The sequence below is a fragment of the Hippopotamus amphibius genome, chromosome 8 (genome assembly GCF_030028045.1).
Source record: "Hippopotamus amphibius kiboko isolate mHipAmp2 chromosome 8, mHipAmp2.hap2, whole genome shotgun sequence".
Classification (NCBI taxonomy): domain Eukaryota; kingdom Metazoa; phylum Chordata; class Mammalia; order Artiodactyla; family Hippopotamidae; genus Hippopotamus; species Hippopotamus amphibius.
The window spans coordinates 132921451-132945524 of record NC_080193.1 but is presented as its reverse complement, the minus strand read 5'-3'; positions in this window follow the sequence as shown (position 1 = coordinate 132945524).

The following is a 24074-nucleotide window of genomic DNA, read 5'->3' as shown; positions in this document are numbered from 1 at the left end:
CAGCAATAAAGGGGATTAAAAAAAAAAAAAAGATTAACCAAGTCCCACAATAATGGTAAAAAGTTAAGTCAGACAAACAAAGACTGAAACAAGGAAACACATGCACAAAAAAAAGAAAGAAAGAAAGAAAGACCAGAACCAAATAAAACATAAAGCACTATAACCAGAGAAAAGAACACCAGAATGAAATCAGACACTTAAAAAGTACACCAACATAAACACAAAACCAAAAAAAAAAAAAAAACTAAAGCAGAGTGCTAACTAAAGACTGATGTAAAGAAACAAAACAAACCAAAAAAAAAAAAAAAAAAAAGAGAGAGAGAGAGGAAAGAAGACAGAAAAGCAACATCGAAATGGAATATAAAAATGTAAAAAAGGAAAAGAAAATAAAAGGAAAAAAGAAAAAAAAAGACAAAACCCCAGAGAAATGGTGAAAACAAAATCAAACAAACAAAAATAGAAACAAGGAAATATACACTCACATAAAAGAAACAAAAACAGGACCAAATATAACAAAAAGCAAGAAAACAGCCAGATAAACTGAAGAACCCCAAAACAAAATCAATTAATTAGAATTAGAACTAAGAGAAACACAAAACCTAAAAACAAAAACCAAAGCAGTGTGTCAACTGAAGAACAAAGCAAGGAAACAGAACTGATAAAAATGATTAAAAATAAAATAAGATAAAATAAAATAAAAAGGGATACAATTCAGAATAACAGAAAAGCAAAGTATAAAGGGAAATATAAAAAGGAAAAGATTTAAAATATGTTAAAGAAAAAGAAGAAAAAAGGATACGGGAAAAGAACACAGTACAACAGAAAAGCCAACTAGAGATAGAAATATATAAATAATAAAAATAAAAAAATAAAATAAAAATAAGACAATTTAAAACAAGAAAAAATACTAAAACAATGACAACAGACAAAAATTAAAAAAAAAGCCAGAACCAACAAGAGAAGGAATCAAAACAATAGAATTAATAATAATAATTATGTTTCCTTGGGTCTCAGCTTATACATGCCTTGAGCCACAGGCCACCTCTGCCTCCCTAAGAGGCCCTGCTCTGCTTCTGGGTTGGACTCTGGACCTGCTGTGGGCCCTGTGGGGTCCACTTAGACTCTGATCTGGCCCAATACCTGTGTGTGCTTGCCCCAAAGAGTTAGACCTTTTTCATTTGTGGGAACATTCATTGTCTACTCAGATATTCCAAAGACACAGGTGCAGGGACTCAATCTGCAGCTTGTACAGCTGATGGAAAGATTATTTTATCCTCTTCTTTAGTCCCCCTGTCCCTGGTATTCAGCTTTGGTTTTTTCCCCACCTCTGCATGTGGTCCACCCACAGAAGTCTGGTCCCAAGGCTGCCTTGGAGCTCTTGGATCTGCCTCAGTGAGGACAGGGTGCATAGGTGGTATGACTGCTTGGATTGCGGGAGCCCCGGCAGCACCAAATGCACAGGGAAGCCAGTGGCCACAGGCACAAGAGCTATGGCCCTAGTGAGGGCCTTTTCTGATGCCAATCATAAGGCACATAAAGGCCAGCCCTCAGGGGTTTTTTTGTATTACTCCGTGACCAGTGCACGACAGTCAGCCATAGAGAGGGCTTCCTTTATTGTTTGTCTACAGGCTCTGGTGTGTGGGGAGAGAGAGGCTAGAGGCTACAACAGTGTCTTCTCTCCCTGTGTGTGACTCAGCAGTAGCTCCCTGCTTGGATCATGGGAGCCCTGGTGATGGTGCCAAATGCACAGGGAGGCCAGCAGCCAAGGGTGTAAGAGATATGGCCCTAGTGAAGGCATTTTCTGGCACCTGGCTTAAGATGCATGAAGGCCAGCCCTTAGGGGGCTTTTTGTTATTACCCACTGACTGGTGCTTGACAGTCAGCCCTGGAGAGGGCTTCCTTTATTGTTCACCTGCAGACTCTGGTGTGTGGGGAGAGAGAGGCTACAATAGTGGCTCCTCCCCCTGTGTGTGACTCAGCAGAATCGCCCTGTTTCCAAGGCAGCCCAGTCTTCCCCGGTAGGCATTCCCTGCTGTGGATTTCTTCCCTTCTGTCCCCTCAGTCCATCTCCCCATAGCCAACAGCAGTTCTCACCCTGGGCCTGTTCTCTGGTCCCCACGCTCCAGCTCCCAGCCCCTTTGCACACCAGTGAACACACATCTCATTCTGGGGCATGCAGGGCTGGGGTACAGACTGTCTCTGTAGTCACTCTGTCCCATCTGCCAGGCCGCTTCACCCTCTTCTGACAGCCTCAGATGCCTCCCTTCTGTCCCAGTCGAATTCCCTGTCAGAGAGCGGGGTTACCCTGAATTCAGTAATCTCGCCTCTGCTTCAGCTCCCCCACTCTGGTGTGCAGGTCCTGTCCCTTTTCCTTTCCTCCTCCTTCTCCCATCTTTTTTTCATCCTACCCAGTTATGCCAGGATCTTTATAGTCCTTTCCAGTGTCCAAGGTCTTCTACTAGTGTTCAGCCAGTTTTCTGTGAGAATTGTTGCAACTATAGATGTATTCCTGATGCATCCATGGAGAGAGATGAATTCCATGTCCTTCTACCCCACTGGCATCTTAACTGCTTCCAATAATTGTTAACCAAATTGATTAAGAAATATTTGGGTCAAAATCTATTTAACTCAGAATTCTTTATATGTCATCCTATGGCAGTTAGTGTTCTAATGATTAATCTAAGAGGTTAAAGTTTTTCATTGTGCAAATAACTTTGTTCATTCATACTGGATGTTTTCTTAATGTTTAATATAAAGTGTATCTTTAATATTTAATAATTTTATCAAGACATAGCTAACTACTGCTATTAATATTTCCTGCTGTCTGGTGTGCATTTTAAGTTCAGGGAAATTTTCATTTCTTTTATCTTTGAATAACACTTCTGTTTTGTTTGTTTTGATCTATGCCAAAAACAAAACACTTATGTGTTTATTCTCCACTGATTGGCTTCCAAAATCTTCAATTCTTATTTCTTTTATCTCTTCTCTTGATTCTGCTCATTACTGTTTATATTTTCAAGATTTGTGGCTGCCTGTTTTGTTTTATAATATTCCTTAGTCATTTCATTAACTCTCTTTATATCTCTGTTTGATATTTCTCATCTAGTTTCCCTTTCATTTCCGTCTGTTATCTCATCATGCATTGCTTGTTCAAAAAAATTAATTTCTATTGTTTTTATGAAGACGTAAAAGTAGCCATGGTATAAATTTTACTATTTCCTGAAGAAATAATTTTTAAGTGTTTTGGTCTTCCAATTTATGTTTTCAATGGATCACGTTTCACAATGCAGAGAATCAGCTGAAGAACGCTGTTTCTTTGCTTGTAGTTGTTGTTGTTGTTGTTTTTTAACTTACATATCCATACTTATTTATGACCACAAATGGTAAGATTTTTATCCAGAAACGGAATGGCTTTCTCCTGGATCTCCTCCCTCTTTCCTTAAATGTTGTGGAAATCTTTTACAGCTCACATTTGAATGCTTGTTGCTAGCTCAGTGATGCAGCTAAGTGTGGGAACACAAAGATGGATCTAGGGCCATGGGCTGGAGAACTTTGTCTTTGTGCCATCTTTGATTATGCACACATGTATGTGTATGTGTGAAGAAACTGTGACAGGTGCCTGGCTGCCCCCAGGCATCTATTTGAGATATTAAAGATAGCCTTGCTGCCTTGAACTAGATCTCCATATTTATTCAACAGAACTTCCTATGTTTCTTCTAATTTCTGACCGGAATCTTAGGATTTACTGTCGCTAAGGATCTTATGTAATAGTTTGTTTGGCTAATTTGGTTTCTGATTTGTTTGAAACAGGAGCAGACTACTCATGACTGTAGAAAGATAAAACACTCAATAAGTTATAATGATTTAGATTTTGCAATCAGTTAGAAATAGATGAGAAAAAGATAGGATACCAATATAGTAAATTTTCCAAACCAAGGGATCACTGGTATCTTTGATAAGATAGGAGAATATAAAGAGAATTATTATTAAGTGTGAAAAAGATAACAGTTTTTAAATGCATTCAAGTATACAATATCCCATTAGAGATAGTCTAGAGAATGATCTGCAAATGCTTGGATCTGTAAATATGAGATGGGCCTTTAGAATCTATTTTAAAAATCTTTTATGGATTCTGATGTGTAGCTATGTTTGTAAACTCCTGTTCAGGTTACCTGGAAATGTACATTTGGAGAGAAAGCAAGAAATTTGACCATATGTATGGAAATCCTTTAAATAAAATAGATGTGTTTATAAAGCAATCTGGCATTAAAATGCAAAAATGTAAGCAGTCAAATGAGTATTATCATTTCTGTTGTTTCACTACTTTCAAGTCTGTAATTTATTTTTTAGATTTCCTCAAGGATTAAAAATTTTCATTTGAGAATGAATTTGATATTTATGAAGCAGACAAGTCTTATGGAATTATTTTTTAGCAGCATGACTTTGTAGGTCTTTGGGAATCTCTTTTCAGGTCTTGGGCAATTGAAGAATGAAAGTGAAAACTAACTCTTCCTGAAGTTCTTAGGAATGGAGTTCAGATATCAATGTGAGGATAATTACCCTTAAGTTGATCAAGATGCTTATGATCAGAAGTACATTTCAAAAGAAAAGAGTCTCTTTTTCTTGACACTTATGTCCATAGTCCTGACACAAGCAAGAGATAAGCCTTTTTAGTACATGCTAAAAGCCCAAGTATTAAGTCAAATTGTATGTAATAAGTGAGATTGGCATTTAACTACATGACAACTCCAGGTGAATCAAAAAGAGCAGGCCGAAAGACTACTCTTCCAATAACGGACTTCAGATGATTCAGTTCTATCCCAGCACTGTTCAGACATTTCAGTAGCTTGTATATTAATTTAAGGATATGTAACATTAAAGCTGGACTAACTTCAAACATAATAGGCATCAAAAGAAATGTAAGTTCTGTATTTATTTAGATTAAGTGAGCATAGGGAAATTCTTAAGCAATCTAAAGTCATAAAAATATTTCTTTATATACCACTTCTTTTTAAAAAAAAAACCTTAATTTTCAGTTTTCCCTATCACTTAGTTAAATTAATTTTATTTGAAGAAAGGACAGATAACAGGACAATATGCTTTCAGAAAGACTTTCTTCCTTGATTGGGTAATACCTGTAATTCTCTTTGACTTTTTACAGGTGGGGAAATTACTCAAGCGTCTCTGTAGACTACTTTGTCCTGGCTGAAGAGTATGTTGATTTATTTCTTTGAACTTTATATCTTCATACTTTAAATAAAATAATTTTTTAAATAGTTTACACTTTATTCTATCTAGTGGTGGAAAGTTGAGTGCTGTGAATAACATAGATGGACAGAAATTGAATAAAACAAAGTTACTAAAGATTCATTGAGAACCTCGGAGCAAGGTTGTTTTCTGTGTTCTTAATCTTGGTGAGATTTGATGATGAAGTACAAAGCATGTTATTGATATGACACATCCTGCCTTTATCCAATAAGTTTACTCTAATAGGGAGAAAGAAGCAAGGTTTAATTTTCTTGCTGTGAAATCCCATGAGAGTGTGTAGGTAGAACTACTTTAGGAAAATCTGCTTCACGCTAATTGTGTATTCTTTTCTTCTGTGACATTGAAATTACCTGTGGGGTTCAGTCCCAATTTGGGGGGATAGCTGGTGTTACCTCCAGTGATATACTTTGACTATAGAAGTAAAAGTGATATACACTTATCATATTTAAGAAATTATAGTCTAGCTCAGCTCTCTCATTTGGGGACCAGAGGGTTTGTAAACTCTGAAACATCAGGCACTGGCTTGGTGACAGGGTCAGGACCTGAGCCCAGGTTCCTTCATGACTGCTCTCTTTCTTTCATACTATGCTTCCTCGTTGAGATCAGTTCTGCTTAAGTTTCCTCAAAACTAATTTTCAAAAGTCACCATATGAACAAAAATACCAGCAGTTTATTTTTCATGTTACAGAGAAGGAACAGAGTCTAGAAGAAGTAGAAAGAGCATACAGGCAGAGCACTAACTTTAAAATGGGTGGTGAAAATACAAAGGCGGGGATCAGCCGAGTCTCAAGCCAAGGGTCAGGGAGTCAGTGGCCATATGTAAGCAGGAATGGAAAAGGAAGCTGGTGTTAGCATCTGAGAGACCACCCTTGACCCTTGAACTCAAAAAGGTTTAGGATGAAGCATGGCTAGGGAGCAAAAGATCACCTGTGAGGAGACCAGATATTAAGGCACAGATCACAGTGTCGCTGGTGCATGAAGCACTCCTTTTAGAACCCCTTCAGTACAGCTGAAGGAGGGAAGGAGACCTTAGATGCTGTGGGCTCCCTGATAATGGAGCCCAACCTCAACTCCTATTATCATTTTACAGCACAGAGTTTGTTTTTCTCAGACAAGATCATGTAACTAATAAATGCTTGAGGCAGAACTAATACTCCAGCTTCCATGATATTTCCACTACAACTAGGGTAACTTTACAATTCATAGTCCAACTCAGGAAAAGTTTGAGAATAAAATGAGGGCTATTAGTAACTATGCCAGAACATAAGGCCCAGGGCATGGCTTATGGTTACCCTAACCATAGATTTATATTTATTTTGACCGCTCATAGTTATTTCTTCTGTTATCTACCTAGTCCTGAATCTTTATCATTAAGTTCTGATTGCTGTAGCAGGCCTCTAGTGCACGATGTGGCCTCCTGTGCTTGGTGTTCCTATCTTTCTACACACACAGTCTTTTGAAGAGACTCTACCACCAACCAGTTGCAAGATCTTGGCCAAGTTACATAACCTCTCTGATCCTTGCGTTAAATTAACATAATATAAAGTATCCCTTCTGCAACCCGAGTTCTACCCCAGTTTTGCTGACCTTATTCTATGTCTTTGGCATTGTTGTCAGTGGTGTTTTGATGAGTCTCTGTACACTGACTCAGCAAAGACTGAGTCTTTTTCTTGGGTAAAGCCTGCTGTCCTTGTAGCCTTGAGCCTCACCTGCTCTGGAATTTCAGCACTGATGCTTATTTATCAGATTATTAGCTTCTTCGCGTATTGTTAGGATTGCTTAAAATACAGGCATTTCTATATAAATGGAAATGCTTTAACACTTTATCCTTTTTAATAATCAAGCTAAAGAAACCGCAGCCATCAAACTCTGGTGCAATCTCTTTTATTGAATGTGATAACATTACTGGGTAGCACTCAGTGTTCTTGTGGGGATTAATGCATGAAAATGCCATTTTGCATAACAATAATGTCAAAAGCATAACTCTGAAAAGGTCCATCTTAGTTATAAAACTCAAGCGGAGGATTGATACATTATCTTTAGAGAATTCCAAAATGCTTTGTGATTCTGCATTGTATAATATCTCTGACAAGATATAAGAAGAAAGTATTCCATTTAAGTACACAGGTGCAGCTCTGATCCCAGAGCTCCATTGCTGAAGTTGTGTTTGTTTTAGGTAAAGGTCACCAAAAAATGCTCCTTTTGAAACTTCAGATATTAGAAGAAAATATGGCAATGTTGGGGTGAATGACCTTTGTGTTGATCACTCTGTCAAGAATCCATAAGTATGGGCAGATGAGAAGAGACTTTGCCTATATTCACAGATTTTTAGAACAAAATTCAATATTTGGAATTATTGTCAACTGCATTTTATTTGACAAATGTAGGCTCTGTGACATCAATATTTAAAACCCTTAATATGATACTCTACTACATCATAATTTTGTAAGGAAAAACACTACCCTTTCTTCTTTCCAGTATTGAGAATAGCGAAGGATTCCATATACTTATGTGGTTTTTATTCTGACTTTCTTGTTCCTCGTGGTCCTTTATTTTGTGCTGCTGTTTATCAAGAAATATCATGTGAAAGTTAATAATAACATAATTTAGAGCAATAATTACATTTTTATTCAATAGCTGTGGGAAAACACTGGGTTGAATAATGAGATAAAAATGAGTGTCTCAGGCCTAACAGGACATTAATCAACATATTAACTGTGTGGGCAAACTGATTTGAGACTGTTATGGCTTAATTTGTCTCAAAATCATTATTTTTAATGTATTGCATAATGTACTTTAAAATATGTGTTGAATTGATCATAAGGAAGCATTAGATTTCAACAGAAGAGGTGCTACTCCTTATCATGTCATGAGTTATTCTCTTTTTATAGTACACAGTATAAAATCGATATTCCTGAAACTCTGACATTTCACAGCTATGTTCAGATAAGGCTAAATTAGTTCTGCAACATCTCTACCTAAATTCAGTTATCATATCAGTGTCTATATATTTTCATAATCCAAATTTCTAAAATATATTTATTATTTATTGTTGTTCTCAAGGATTTTCACGAAAACTGTTTAAATGTCATTGCAGTTTCAATAAGTAATAGTAATCTCCCATTCCTATCACGTAAACCTTTAACCAGTTTCACATGATAGGAATTCAATTCTTAACCCTAGATCTTCATTTAACACAAATTTGATCCTTTGGAGACCTCAACCACTCCTAAGGTTTCAGCCATCACGGACAAACTCCTCCTCATCCTCCAGGAATCACTTTCAACATCCCTCCCCAAGGAAAGCATGCCTGCCTCCCCAGTCCAGCCCAGGGATTCATTCTTTTCCCTGTGTTCCTGAGTAGCCCCTGTTGCTTCTTCAGCACTTATTAAGCAAAAGTGGAATCATTTGTTCACAAGTCAAATTCATTTGTGTGGCTGCTGTTCCTTAAGGAGAAGGACATATCTATCTTGCTTTAAGATGCCCTAATATCTGCATTAATACTGAGAAAAAAAATTATACATATATATTTATATTTCACATAGAGATAAAATAGGTAACTTAAAAGCCAAGTACTGCTGGAGTAAGGTAGAATTCTACCATGAATCTCTCATATTTTTTTTGGAAAAACACAATAATGGTCTTTTGTGTTTAAAAAGACACTATGAACAAAATCCAGTAAGACTGGGTAAATATGTGTGTGGAGTACAATGTAGAAAGAACTTTGGAGACAAAATAATTGATAGAAATAGGAAAGTCAAGAAGAACAGTGTTGAAGTGCGTTAGGAGAATAAAAATAATAATATGCATATTTTATGGTAAAACAAAAAGATCTAGTATGAGCTGTCTAGCATACTGGCCTTGTAAGAATCTGGCTTTCACTCTGAGTGAAATGGGAACTACTGATGGTATTTGGGCAAAGTAGCAACACGATCTTACTGTCCAGGAAAATGTTTGAAAAAAGGTATTTCAAAATGAGAGTGTGCTACATATAGAATGGATAAACAGCAAGGTCCTATGGTATAATACAGGGAACTGTGTTCAGTATCCTCAGATAAACCATAATGGAAAAGAATATAAAAAAGAATATATATATCTGAATCACTTTGCTGTACAACAGAAATTAACACAACATTGTAAATCAACTATATACTTCAATTTAAAAAAAAAGGCAAAATCAGAGTGTGACTGACTGTGTTCAATGGTGCTGATAGATAGAATAAGATGAGGTCAGAGAACTGACCATTAGATTAACCATTAGATTAATGGTTTGGGATGTAAACCAGACTTGATTAGAGCGGGTTTATGTAAAAACAGGAAGAGAAGAATTGGAGATGGTGAATGTGTACACTGATTTGAGGGATTTCTCTATTAAGGAAAGTAAAGGAATGGGATAATAGATGACATAATTGGGGTCAGGAGACTTTTTATTTTAAGATGAAGGAAATAAAACCATATTTCTCATAGGTACTATCCAGTACAGGGTAGGAAATAAATGAAAAAGAAGTGAAAGGGAGGAATGACTGGTGTGGTATCTTTAAGTAGTACAGACAATTAGTGCAGAATTGAGGGACTGGCCTTAGATAGGAACATGGACAGTTTACCCTTAGTAAAGGGAGGAGGACAGCCTATAAGGATACAGATGCCATGGTTGGGTAATTATGGTGGTGAGAGCTGGTGGAAATTGTCTTCTGACCGCTTAAATTTCCTTGCTCAAATGAAAACTGGGTCGTCAGCTGAGGATGAGGATAGGTGAAAAAGTGTTATGTACAGATTTGAGGAGAGAAAAGAAGATTTGAAATAATCATCTGGAAAAGTCAACAAATCAGAGAAATGGAGTGTGAGTGCACAGAAACATTAAGGGGCATAGAATTAACAATGGTTAGAATTTTGCCAAATGACTATCTTAAGTGAGAGCTGATGCAGTATTTTATTATCCATATCTATTATTTTAGCAAAGCCTATCAATCAGAGCTGCCTGACTTGCATGTAACTGTGAAGTGAATGAAAAATAGAGTTAGTTTTTTGAGCCACAGAAATGTCAGTGCGGGAGGGAGGGGGTCTTTATTATATCTACTAATGTTAAATAAGCTAATACACACTTGTTAAAATATTGCCCCATTTCTTTGTACAAATTAATCAATGATGTAAAAAATAAAGTCTACATAATAAAGGAATTTCTCGTTCCATTTTCCTTCCAAATTTCCTGTGTTTCTTATATCTTAACCTATACTCTAATTTCTGGGTCTTAAAATTCTTTGCAGTTTCATAGAACCTAACGCAGCTTTTATTTTCTCCATAAATAATTGCTGAATAATGAATAAATAAGATTCATTTTGCAAGATTTAGAGTTATACTATTTTATCCTATTAGTTAATTATTTCTTCTGGTTTTTTTTTTCCCCCAGAAGGAAATGATAGCAGAAAGGGATGAGAGTTTGGTTTCAGAGTGAAATATATGCATGCACTGAAAGGCTTCTGACAGGCATGTTTCATACACTATGAAACAAAACAATCCTCACTCAGACTTGGATGCTGAATCTTTTCTTGGCAGTCCACAGTGCCATATTTCTTCAATGGCAGTGTCTCTAAGCAATGCATACTTTTGTTGGAGGCCTTTGGGTTATGACATTTGCCTTTGCCCAAATATGCCGCTGAGAACACAGGGCAATGTTTTCAAAAGAAATCCTATTTTCCCATCTGCAGAAAACACACACATTCACAGGGAAGTACATTGATAATGAAGTTTCAGTTGACTGGTACAATAAGCCACGTGAGTTATTCGTACAAGCAAGTAGCTATTTCAGGGGGTGATTGAAATATAATTCTATTTCTTAGGGGTGTTCTTATGTAACTAAAAATGGAAAATTCAAGATCTCAAAATATCTAGTTATTAGAATGTCTCTACCCTCCTTCCACCAGCCAAGATTTTCCTGAAGAATAGCACAGATAGAATCAATCACAAGCTACCACAGGGATGGAAAGGATATTGAAAGGGTATCTAGTTCATCCCTTTACTTCTAGGTCAGATTAAACCTCAACTTTATATAGCCCCAAGAGTGCTTCAAGTTTGAGGAAAATTACACATGGTAGAGCACATGTCCCGGTCTACTCCCAAATCATGGAGTTGATCACTTTTACTACTTTTTTTCTTTCCTTTCTTCCTTCCCTTTTTCCCTCCCTCCCTTCCTCTTTCTTGCTTTTTCTTTCATTAAACAAGGAGCACTGTGTTTAGATCTCATACAATTCAAAAAAGAAAGCTTCTAGTTTCAAAGCCTTTATTCCAGTCTTCAAACTGAACTTTTCCTTATTGGACTCTCCTTATCTTCCAGAAACACCTGCTCATGTGTGATCCAATCAAGTAAAGCCTCCTGCAGGCCTCCACGTTCACACTCACTCTATGCAGCCCATCTCTTCTGCTAAACTATGGCCTGTTACTGCTTGTCAATCATGTTCCACCAGTATCCACAGAACCTGTTCAGCAAGCTCTACTGTACATGGTTTTGTCCTTAAACTTACACCTTGAGAGCTACTTTGCGTACACACAGGTCCATGTATATAGAAGGATTTTAGACAAATAAATATCACTGGGTATATTACATATTTTTAAATCTTTCCCTTTTATTTTTTATTCTGTAGCATTAGATTGCACTCTTCCCTTTTTTCTGTGACTTCCCTCTGTGTATAGCATTTTCTTCACTATTATACAGTTAGGTGCCTTGCTTTGAGAATAAATCTAATCCTAGCCCTTTTCTTCAGGCAAATTTGAACAAATCCAGCCTAAATATCAAAAAATTGAAATTTATAACATCTAAAATTGATTCCAATATCTTTCTTAAACTATTTCAATGTTTAACAACTTTTATTTCCTATCATTTATTTGCTAACATGTATATCTGTATGTATATATATATATTCATGTATATATATCTGAAATCAGTTCATTTATACCACTAAATGCATGTTTTATATACCTGATACTCTATAAAATATTTCTTCTTACTTTCCTTTAAAAATACAATGGTTGCCAGAGTCCATGAATGATGTACAATATCTGAATTGGTAGCACTTAGCAATCAGGTAGTTAGCAATGCTAATGTCAGATGCCAGACAACTGGATGTCAAACAAAGGCTCGCTTGACTTCCCATCCGGTGTGCCCTGCAAAGCTGGCTGTGGTTAGACATTTCAGAAGACAAAAGGCAAGTAATGTTCAGAAGCTGGCAGAGCAACTTTGGGTATGATACACAGGAAAGAGGAGTTTAAATACCTGGCATTTGAATCCAAAGTTTGGAAGAGGGAACACTTCTTAGAAAGCAAATAACCTTGTAAAATCTCTCTCTTGTTGAAATATGCAAAGGGGTACATTAAAATACCAGTATAATGAAATCTTTGCTGTATTTGTTATGATTTTCAACAGTTTAGATGTTTGTGAATCACATTTAACAATTTACTGTACACTGATTAAAACTTACATTATCTCTGGTAATGTAATTTTCTTTTCCGGTATTTAACTTGCCTTTTATTTATAGTTTCTATCTAGCCCAAGATTCATCTTTTCATGTATATGTCCACCATTTATACTAAGCTCCCTAACATATTAACCCAGTTGGATATTTCCCAGTTCTGGGAAGCAATTACTAGTGTTAGCTCCATTTTACAGATGAGGAAACTGAAGCACAGAGGTTAAACAACTTTATCCATGATGCAATACCTAGAAAGTATTTGAATGTAATCAGTTTAATTATAAGGTCCTAATTTTAACATCATATCAAAATGTTTTGATTTATATACATTTAATTCATATCCTATTACATAATTGAACTCTTCTATCAGTTCTAGCAGTATGTCAGACATTATATTAGCTTCTCTGGACACTTCAGTTATATCTCGTATCATAGAATTAACCTTTCATTTGTTCCTGTCATCCTTTCTCCATTGAACAAAGAAAAGTTTCTTTGTTCATTCTGTACCATGGTTGTCTTTCTTTCTGAAGAAGGAAATAAAAACATATAAAAATATATCCAATTTTAATCCAGCTATGAAGTTCTTAGGTCAATTATTAGAGAGAAACAAATCAATTTGTACTTCAAACTAATAAATGTATATGGTTCAGTTTTATGCCACCGGTGTTCCCTTATAAAATATTATTTTAATCTGAAATACATAGGCAATATGCTGTTTTAAATCAAAATTAATTTGTTCATATATATGTATTCACCAAAAAGCTTTAATTTTACATGATTCAGTAAAGCAAACACATTCAACCTTAACTTACATAACCCCATGTGTTAATTTACATACATTTATAGTCAAAAAGCAAGAACACTATCTATACACAAACACCTATTCATGTGGACCTAATTACTATAAAGTTATAATAAACCCATTAATGGGTTTATTAAAACCTCTTTTTATAAAAATTCAAACATCATTACAATGAATTCTTCTGCATAGCAATTAGAAGTATTATCTTTGCAACATAATCTTTAAGTAGATCAGGTAGTAACAGGGGAAAAATTCAGCTTATGCGGTTTTGATATGTGACAAATCCAAGAATTGACAGGACCATGTAAATCATGTGTATTATCATGCCTCATCTGAATGTCTCTACAACATATACAAGTTGAAGGATTAAGTGTGAGAAGAGCTTCCAGAGCTAAGTCGGTGCTGGGGGCTGTCTTGACACTGATTAAGACCCTGACAGAGTGCACAAAAAACCCATTTGTTGGCATGACATGTCAGATGGATGAAAAATCAGTCTTTGTCTATTGAGTTCAGTTTTCCTTCAAACTGACTTCCAGATCAGCTGCAGCATTTTCAGAGGCAAATAGTACATTGATTTTTAATATGGGCATTATGCAAAATACGTAGTAATGAAAACTTTTTAAAGAGGCTTTTCTATATAGCACTAGTAAGCACAATGAACAATTGTGCATTAATATGAGCAGTGTTTCTTTCCATCTTCTATTTCTAAGAGCCACTTTTTAAAACAGCAGCTCCCATTAAAAGGCTAATTCTCTTTCTACCCATGACTAAACTGTGTGGTGAGGTTTATTTTGTTTGGCACTGAAAAATAAATGATGGAAAATTGGAGCTAACAATATGTTCTGATTATTCCTATGGTATACAATATTCTCTGAATGTGACAAACCATGTTTATCTCACGAGAGAGAGTGAGGGAGGGAGAGATTCCCTATGATTTATTGGCATGCGTAGTGCTGTTAAATAGCCATTTTCTTATTCTACCTTGACATTGACATATTTTATTTCACTTCTAAGAATTAAGATTTTCATATGCAAAAATCTTACCTAAATGTTGTACTGACTATGGGAAATAAAAGTTATTTTGGGCAGTAGTTAAGACCATTAGGTCCACCAAGTATTATGTTTCCCTTGTTACTATTCTAAATCGTATGGGTTTTTTTCTTGTTTCTAAGATGTTTAAAGTCTATTTCCCATATTTCTATATTTTTAAAAATGGTAGCACAGGGTAAGCAGAACATGATTCTAGAACTCCAAATTATTCAGTTGAAAAAGCACACAAGATTATCACCATATACACCCTTGTTCTCACTATATTTCTAACTTAAGACCTATGTTCCTATAGAGTAGCACTATCCAATAAGGCTGGCTATCCCAGTATAAGAAAATACACATTCCAAGCAATCACTGGATTAATACCTGCTCAGTGGTGAATTGCTTATGCGTGAAAGATGTTTCTTCTGAAAAGGGCAAGGGAAAACAAATGACCACAAACCCTCTCTTTCCTAGTCCTACTTGAAGTGAAAAAGAAAAACCTTAAGATGACTGTCCAGAGTTATGAGTAAGATCTATGATCAGAGAAGACAGTAAAGATAAGGACTCAACACACGGAACTTGACTCTGTATTTGAGCTTGTGACAAAATACAGAAAAGAAATATTCCAGATAATATTCCAAATAATTTAAAAATGTGTTTTATATATATGTTAATTGGTGAATTGGTATCTTTAGTTAATTAGTATTGTTATTCTTAAGCTTTTGTGTATGTATTGTATTGTGGGATAAAAACCAAATAATTATGTTGGTATCACTGAGAACTAGGGAGGTTTGGCAACAGAGGAACAGGATACAGACCTAAGATACATGAGATTAAGTAAAAAAAATCTGTAGCCCTGATAAATTACAAGTAATTATGATGTATTAAAAAAAGATTCCTTAGCTAAGTCTATTTTTAAAATCCTAGAAACAATGATCTAACAAGATCCCTAGAACCTCATAGTGGTCTCTAATACCACTTTTTTCTAAAAGAATACAACGATCCTCGGGGGAAGTGGCAGATTCCACGCCTTGGGCAGGATATATAATTATGAGCCTGAAACAGTTTGTCATAGCAAAGCGAGGAAACAGACTACTAGGGTAATAATAAAATGACTTGGAAGCCTACTTGATGTTTTTAATAGTCCAAACTGGGACAATTTAACATCAGCAAATGTGGAACATGCAAGGAGTTGAAATACAATACATCTAAAATATTTAAATCAATGAGGTGATAATAAATAATAGTTTAAAAAATACACAACTCATAGTTGGCCTCTGGAGGATGCCAAGAAACCGACTTATTTTTAAAACTAGCAAATAAAATACTTATTGTGCTTCCTCTATGAAATGTGCACTTCAGGGTAACCAAATAGTTAATGAGAAGAATTTTCTCTTTATTGAAATAGTCCAGCTAATAATTGAAGAAGGAAAGACATAACTAAAATGACCATTTTCATAAAATAATGGATTTAGGCCAGAGATTAGCAAACTTTTTCTGTAAAGTTTAGGTAGTATTTTAGAGTTTGAGTCTTGTGGTCTCTGTTGCAACTCTGCTGTCATAGCATGAAAGATTATATAAGCAATACATAAGTAAATAAATGTGTCTGTGTTTCAATAAAACTTTATTTACAAAAGTAAGCTGCATAACATTTTGGCCCATGGACCATAGTTTATTGACCTCTGATATAAGCAATGATCATCAATGACTGCCAATATTATAGTCATTATGTAGTTTTACTTTATACTGTATTTACTATGATAGCATTGTATATTATTAAAAATGAGTAAGCTTCATCATATCAAGAATAGGGTATACTCATTTTTATTACACTTACTGATTTATTTAATTTTATAATCTTTAACCAATGAAAGTGAAAGTGTAGTTATAGAACATTTCTGAGCTTAATACACAAGGTGAAAGTCCCAGAAATAAACATGCAATAAAACTATATTTTATGTCTTATACAAATGTTAAAATATTTCATATTAAACTTCTATCCATTATATACCCAGCAACTACTGATGTATAATCAGAAGCATTTGAATTTTTATTTATATGATATACAATATTTGACTTGATGATTTCACTCTAAGTTAGTCATAAGACAGCATCACATATCTCTTGAAAAGATATTTCTTTAAATTTCTAATTTCTTTTCTTAATCTCAATAAATACTATTGGTTTGTGTAAATACTGTGACCATTATTACTGTAGTCACAACTATCATTCATTAAGTCTCAACCATGTTGTGGGCACTTTGTATACATTCATTAAATTTTTAATATTTAAAACATCCTTGGAGCAATAGCCTCACTCCCATTGCATATTAGAAAACCGAGATTTGGAGAAGACAATTAATATTCCTCAGCTTTTAGTCTTAAATGAAGAGCTAAGTTTCAGGCTTAGATCTGAGTCTCTAGAGCTCACATTCTTTCCAGCCTACAACACTGTATAAAATAACCAAAGCCATGTGTCAGAAACCTATTGTTATTATGGAGACACCATTCCTCCGGCCTAATGTCAAATGCAGCCTTCTTTATTCCAAGTGAATATCATACACTTACATATTACTGGCAAGCAAGGGGCACCAGAGAGAGAAATAGAAATGATACCAACTGTCTGGAATGTGCATTCCACTGGAAATGTTAAGATGATATTCTCAGTAAAAAAAAAAAAGATCAGTTTGAGGTGACCTAGTATATGATTTCAAAATACATGAAGGCTAAATTAATCTGATTCCAGAACATGTAACATATGAGAAAAATAAAGTCAAGAAGAATAATGTATCATCTAAATATTAGGAAAAAATGTAAATATTACAAATAGATTTTGTTTACTATAAAGTTAAGAACTTTTTATTTTAAATAATGTGTCTGAAGACTTTTCTTAGAGCATCATATTTTTAACATTTTGGTATGTAAATTCACTCACATAAAATGTCTTTAAAATACATTTGGAGGGTTATAGAATCAGATTTATCTTTTTATTTATAGTGATAGTCCACGAAAGTTAAGATCCTGGAACTTGAAGTTCTGTCCAAAAATTACAATTTGGATCTCATTCTCTTCTCCAAGAAAATGGTTGTAGTGAGTTCTGCCAGTTCTTTTGAAAGTCACAAATTTTTCATAATCACAATTCAAATAAATTGCAAACTCTCCAGGACAAACCTACACATTTATCAGTCATTGATTCTACAAATGGTTGTGCAGCCCTTCTCAGTGCCCTGCTACATACTGTACTCTCATATTCTTCACTTAACTCATACTGAATGTGAACCTCTTCATTTCTTTATAGGTTTCATGTTTCTCTAGCTTCAGGTATAACACAAGGTGGTGTTTGCCTGAAATTCACTCCTTCCTGGGCTAACTCCTCCCATAATTCAGGGCTTAGAAGTCACTTCCTGCTGGAAGCTTATTCTAATTCCTTCAAGCATGGCAACGGTATGGGCTTCATCTTGATATTCGACTCATCCTCTCTCTTCCAGGGCATGGGATTTAATGTTTTACTTTACGAGTTTGCTGAAACAAAATCCCAACTCCTTGTCAACAAAACACAAGGGAAAGCTGTTGGCTTTTCATGGGGAAAAAGTGATTGTTAAAACAGGAACACTACACATTGGAAAACATAAGGTTGCAGGTGCAGGCTAAGTAGACAATTAAAAATCACCGTGAATACTCTTTCTTCCATCACTCTTGGATAGTACAGTGAGACTGACATCTAATCTCTCAAGTGCCAAGAAAAGGGAAAAACAGAGGCCTGTCCTCTGCTGCTGGTGTGACAATCCCAATCCCAGTTTGTCCAACTGGTTTATTTGAGGCAGTCTTTTTTTTTTTCCCCGGCAGAACTTTAAGGCTTCCATTCAAAATGGCTGTTGGCTGTTACCCATTGGGTATCTACATGTAATACAACTACTGTACCAATTGCTAGTAACCAAGATGGTGAATCAGCTGTTCGATCGACTTCAAATAGCTGAAAATCTGGTGGTATCTGCTGCATTTATACCCCAGGTTACCACTCTGTCAGGAGTAGGAAGTTTCTAATGAGGTCAAAGAATAGACCATCCAAAAGTTCAAAGTGTGTGGAAATAGAAAATGTCTGTTCACTTTATTTTATCAAGGACACCCCCTGATTATCTCTTTAGAATGAGGACAAGACCCACTCCTCTAGTTACAAAATCCTGCTTACAAGAAAAACAAAAAACAAAAAACCCTGGGAACTCCGTTGTAGGTGTTTCTTAAACGTAAATGCCAAGCTTGATTTTTGTGTGCATGTCTGTGTCCTTTAAGTATCTGAAACATGCCCTGAATAACACTGCATATCTAATCTTGGATGAGATGCCCCCTCTATATGCTCCTATAGCATCTTTTACTTCTGCCATCATAGCATTTAACACACTGCACTGACTTTCTAATTTAAACTCTATGAAAGTAGAAACTATATTGTTCTTCATTTTTGTGTCTGCAGTACCCAAAACAGCCCCAGACCCAGAATAAGTATTCAATAAATATTAAGTGACTGAATATCATATCAAAGATAAAAGACAGAACACATTATGGGTATCCTTTTTACTACACTTAACATATCCGTCTATATTTTTGCATGTATTTGTTTATCCCAAATATCAATCATGCAATCAAAAGCATACCAACGTAACAATTGTATGACTCCCTCTCTAATGATAAAACCAAAACCCAGTTGATCTTACTGCTCTGCTCTTCCATCAACAAAATACACAGGTAGACAAGAGACGTCCAAAAACGCTTTGCAGGCTACTCAATATTTATGCCTTTTCAGGTGGTTGAAAATAGCAGCAGATAGATATTTTTTCAATTAATTTTAAATGAAAAGACAACCTGAACAGAGAATTCCATAGCAGAGACCATAGTCAGAATGCCCTGGCACCAAGTCTCAAGAATAAATCAAGGGCAGATTAAATGCCCTGCTGTGTCATAGCTCAGTGACAAGCCCATCATATTACATTTTTCTTCCAAAAGCATTTTTGAATAGAATGTTACTATACAGAGTCCAATTTTAGAAGCAAAAGATTGAAAGGTCATTTAGTCCTTCCTGAAATGACCTGAAAACTTCCTCTTTCCAATACAGTATATAGCATTTTCTCCAGTTTAGTTTTTTATATATAAAATGTTTTGCTCAAATTTCCACAGAAACTAATTTCCATGAATTTGGCTCCCCATTTCTCTTAGAATAAGAGTCAAAGAACTTAATGCTTTGAATTCTATGTGACCTGCCCTCTCCCACCAATTACACTAAGCTTTTCTACTCCCCTACACCTTGATCATCCCTTCTAACTTCCTTGTTTTTTCTTGCACAGGCCAGACATTCTCCCACCTCAAGGCCTTTGCACTGCCTGCTCACCCTGCCTGGACATCTTTCTTTCAGAAATCAGCATGGATCATCACTCTTGCCAATTTCACATCTTCGCTTACATGTCATCTCTCAGTGAGGCTTTCCTTCTCTACCTACACTGGAACCTTGCCCCAGCACCTCTCATGTCTCTATTCAGATACACATCTCCCACAGTACATACCACTTTCTAATATACTTTATAAATTACTATTTATTATCTTCAGTGTGAGTTTCTTCCCATTAGAGTGTAAACTCCAAGAGGGAAGTTTTGTTTTCCTCTCTCTCTAGCACTTAGAACAATCAGTGCCGGGCATATGTCAGGAAATATTCCTGAACAAATAAATATAATGGTTACATATTAAAAAATATATTATATAGTTCTCCAAAGGGCTTAAAGAGGATGAATTGAAAAGGGCAGAATTTTATATGCAGCTTGATTACAATTATGTAAAAAGGAATTTAAAAAGCAACCAAGCAAAATCCCATGCACAGTGATTAAAAAGAAGAATGGAAGATTATACACACAGCAATAAAACTCATAGAAACTGAAGTCCTATGATGAACCCATGGGTAATTTTTTCACTTCCTTTAAACTTTCCACAACATATATATTTTTAAATAGACATTACTTTAGCATTTAAAATAAACATGAGAAAAAAAGAAATCTGTAAAATGGCTTTAAAGTTTTTCTGTGAAGAAATGCAGAGATTTTCAAATATCTTCTATGACCAATCCCAAAAGAGAATCTAAATTTAGGAAAATTTCTTTTTATTTTCTTGAGACTTTTCAGTTAGGTGGCACTGAGTCTTTTGAGCTCTGAGTTTTTTGTCTGAAAACCTCGTTAGAGAACACTGGCATCTTCAAGCACTTATCTTAGTCCTAAATCTGGGAGGTTTTATTTTGTCTTCTGCTTCCTTCTGTAAAATTTAATAGGAAGACTTACTTAGACTGGAAGGGTTATTTTAACCACATTTAGTTGTAGAAAAATCCAGCTGTTTTCAGGAAAGGGAGCTTTTAAACTAAACAGAAACAATTCTGTTACTCGTAATATCAAACTACATCTCATGAAAGCAAGTGCTGCCCAATTTAATAGCAGGACAATTTTATAATAAACAAATGCCTTTGACATCAATGATAGTTAAGTGTTGTTGGGTTTTAGCAAATGGATCAATATTTATCATAAGCATTTTACATTAACTTGGATTCATTTTTAATTTTTATCAAAAAAATGTAACAAAATAGTAGGGAAGCATTCACACAAAAAAACCTCTTCCATCCTACCTTTTACAAACTGCAATCCCACATTCCATAGAGGTGACCCTTAGAATCTAATGAATCCATATCTATTTGGATTATCTACTTGATTCACACATACTATCGTCCTCCATTCTCTTGTCCCAGTATGTGGTACTCAAATTTGTTCAAATCTTACATTGGTTAAATATCTAAGTTTAATTAAAATGTTTTAACCTGTATTTCTTCTTCCATACATTTTCAGAAATACCTGTGTAGCCTTATAAAAAATTCCAAGATTTCCTTATTTTTAATTTTTGCTCAAATTAAAAAATAAACTTACTTGCACCTCCACCCACTTCCTCCCTATTATATTCTTACATTTTAATTACATCTTCCTTTTTGAGAATATAATTATTTTTTAAAAATTAGTTGTTTATTGATAAAATTTTCCAGTTCCTGTAGTGACCATTCTTTTTTGTAATCATTCTTCGCCTCTCTTTATATTCTTCTTGTGGAACACAGCCCAGAGGAATTCTTTCAGGGAGGGTATACGAGTGATTAGTTTTTGTGTATCTGAAAATGCACTTATTTTGTCCCCACTCTTGAATAATAGTGTGTCTTGTAATGATTTCTAGGAATAATTGATTTCTAGAAATTATTGATTTCTAGGAATAACAGCATTTTGAAAATAGTATTACTTTGCTTTCTGGCAACCATTTTTGTTAGTGAGAAGGCTACTTTTATTTCATTCTTTTATAGGTAATTTGTCACCTTTCTGGTAGATGATAAAGTTTTCTCTTTATAACGGATGTTCTGCAGTTTTATTACAATATGTCTAGATAGATATTTATCTCTGTCTTGCTTAGGGCCTGGTGTACATTATTTTTTTCCAATTCTTGAAAGGACTCACCATATTATCTCAGTAGTTCTTCCTAGTTATTTGCTCTATTCTCTTCTTCTCGCTTTATTGTTGGATGTACCTTGGAATTTCTCAGTCTGTTCCCATGTTTGTTAGGTTTTTTTAATTGCTCTTTAATATTTTTTTTTTAAACTTTTAGTCACTCTGTGTTGCAATCTGGATGAAATCCCTGGTGCAGTCTTCTGATCATGAGTTCTCTCCTCATGTCTATCCATCTAGATATTAATTCCTTCTCTTGAGATTTTTAATCCAAATTATTTATTAATTTCCAGCATTTCTAAATGGTTCTTTCTTACCTGTCCAAGATTGGCCTTTTAACTTTTTATTAATTATTTTAATCAATGATTTTTTTTCAAAATTTCTTAGACTTTTTTATTTTACTAGATATAAATTAATCTTTCATCTCTTTGAGATTCTAAATATGTTTGTAGAGTCTTTTTCAAATTAATTTATTAGTTTTATTTTGTCTGCATTGAATTTATTTCACAATAGTTGATTAGTTGATTTTAATTTTGTTTGCTGGGTTTTCTTGGCACTAGTTTTTAATAAAAATTTATAGATCTTTCTTGATTAGGAATTTGTTCACTCTTGCTCTATCTATCTACCTTCATTTATTTTTGTCTGGCCAAAATATGATCTGTGTTAGAAGTATGTTACTCCTATGCTGCAGAATAATTATGAATATTTCACATCCAGATACTTGAGCTAGTGGGTGGCTAGACCCAGGCCTCACAGGCAAGACTGAGTCTCCTCCTTTTTCTTAAAAATTCAGTTCAATTTATATAAGCCTTAGTTTCAATTGGTGATCTACTACAGCTCTATTCAGTTCACTCTCTAAGTTAGAGACATCCTATTCTAACATCCTAATAGATATCCTATTCTAGTTCCTGAGTTCAAACATGACCTTTCTTCCAGTCTCTTCACACTTGAACCTCAATGAACAGATCTACTATGCAGCAGGTCCCAGCCTCTGCCTGAATTGCTACTTCACATTTCTCTTCTGGTTTAGATTGACAGTGAGGTTTATTTTGCTTTTGAACGTGGCTATGTCTTTTTAACTTGATCTCTTTCTGTACGTAATTAGTCAGAGGAGACTTTCAGAAGGAGTATGGATTGTATACATAGAGGGATACTATGCAGCTGAGTTAGTGGAAATAAAATGAGTTAAGAGTCTTTCCACTGAGCTCTCTGGAACTGTTGGATCATCATGAGCAGCCTCGATGCATTGGGAATGCACGGAAGGACACAGTCATTCCCACAGAGAACCAGCTGAACACCAGCAGACGGCCTCGGACACCGGAAAGGGCTGCGGAGAACCTGACATAGCCGACTGAATATTCGTCTAATCCAATACTTGGACATTAGTCTGAGGCTTGGACAGTCTTCTATAAACACCTCTATCACCAGGACAAGCAACCCCAAAAGCTTGGACAACCATGAGGAAACAAAGAAACACCATGCAGGCAAAGGAGCAGGAAAAAAACTCACAAGACCAAATAAATGAGGAGGAAATAGGAAAAATGCCTGAAAAAGAATTTAGAGTAATGATAGTAAAAATGATACAAAATCTCGATAACAAATTAGAGAAAGTACAAGAAACAGTTCATAAGAACTCAGAAAAACAAACAGCAATGGATAACAAAATAACTGAAATTAAAAATACTCTAGATGCTCTAACCAGCAGAATGACTGAGGCAGAAGAACGAATAAGTGAGTTGGAAGATAGAATGGGAGAAATAAACGCCACAGAGCAGGAAAAAGATAAAAAAATAAAAAGACTAGAAGACAGCCTCAGAGACCTCAGTGATAACCTTAAACGTACCAACATTCGAATTATAGGCATCCCAGAAGAAGAAGAAAACAAGAAAGGGTCTGTGAAAATATTTGAAGAGGTTATAGTGGAAAACTTCCCCAACATGGGAAAGGAAATAATGAACCAAGTCCAAGAAGCACAGAGAGTCCCATACAGAATAAACCCAAGGAG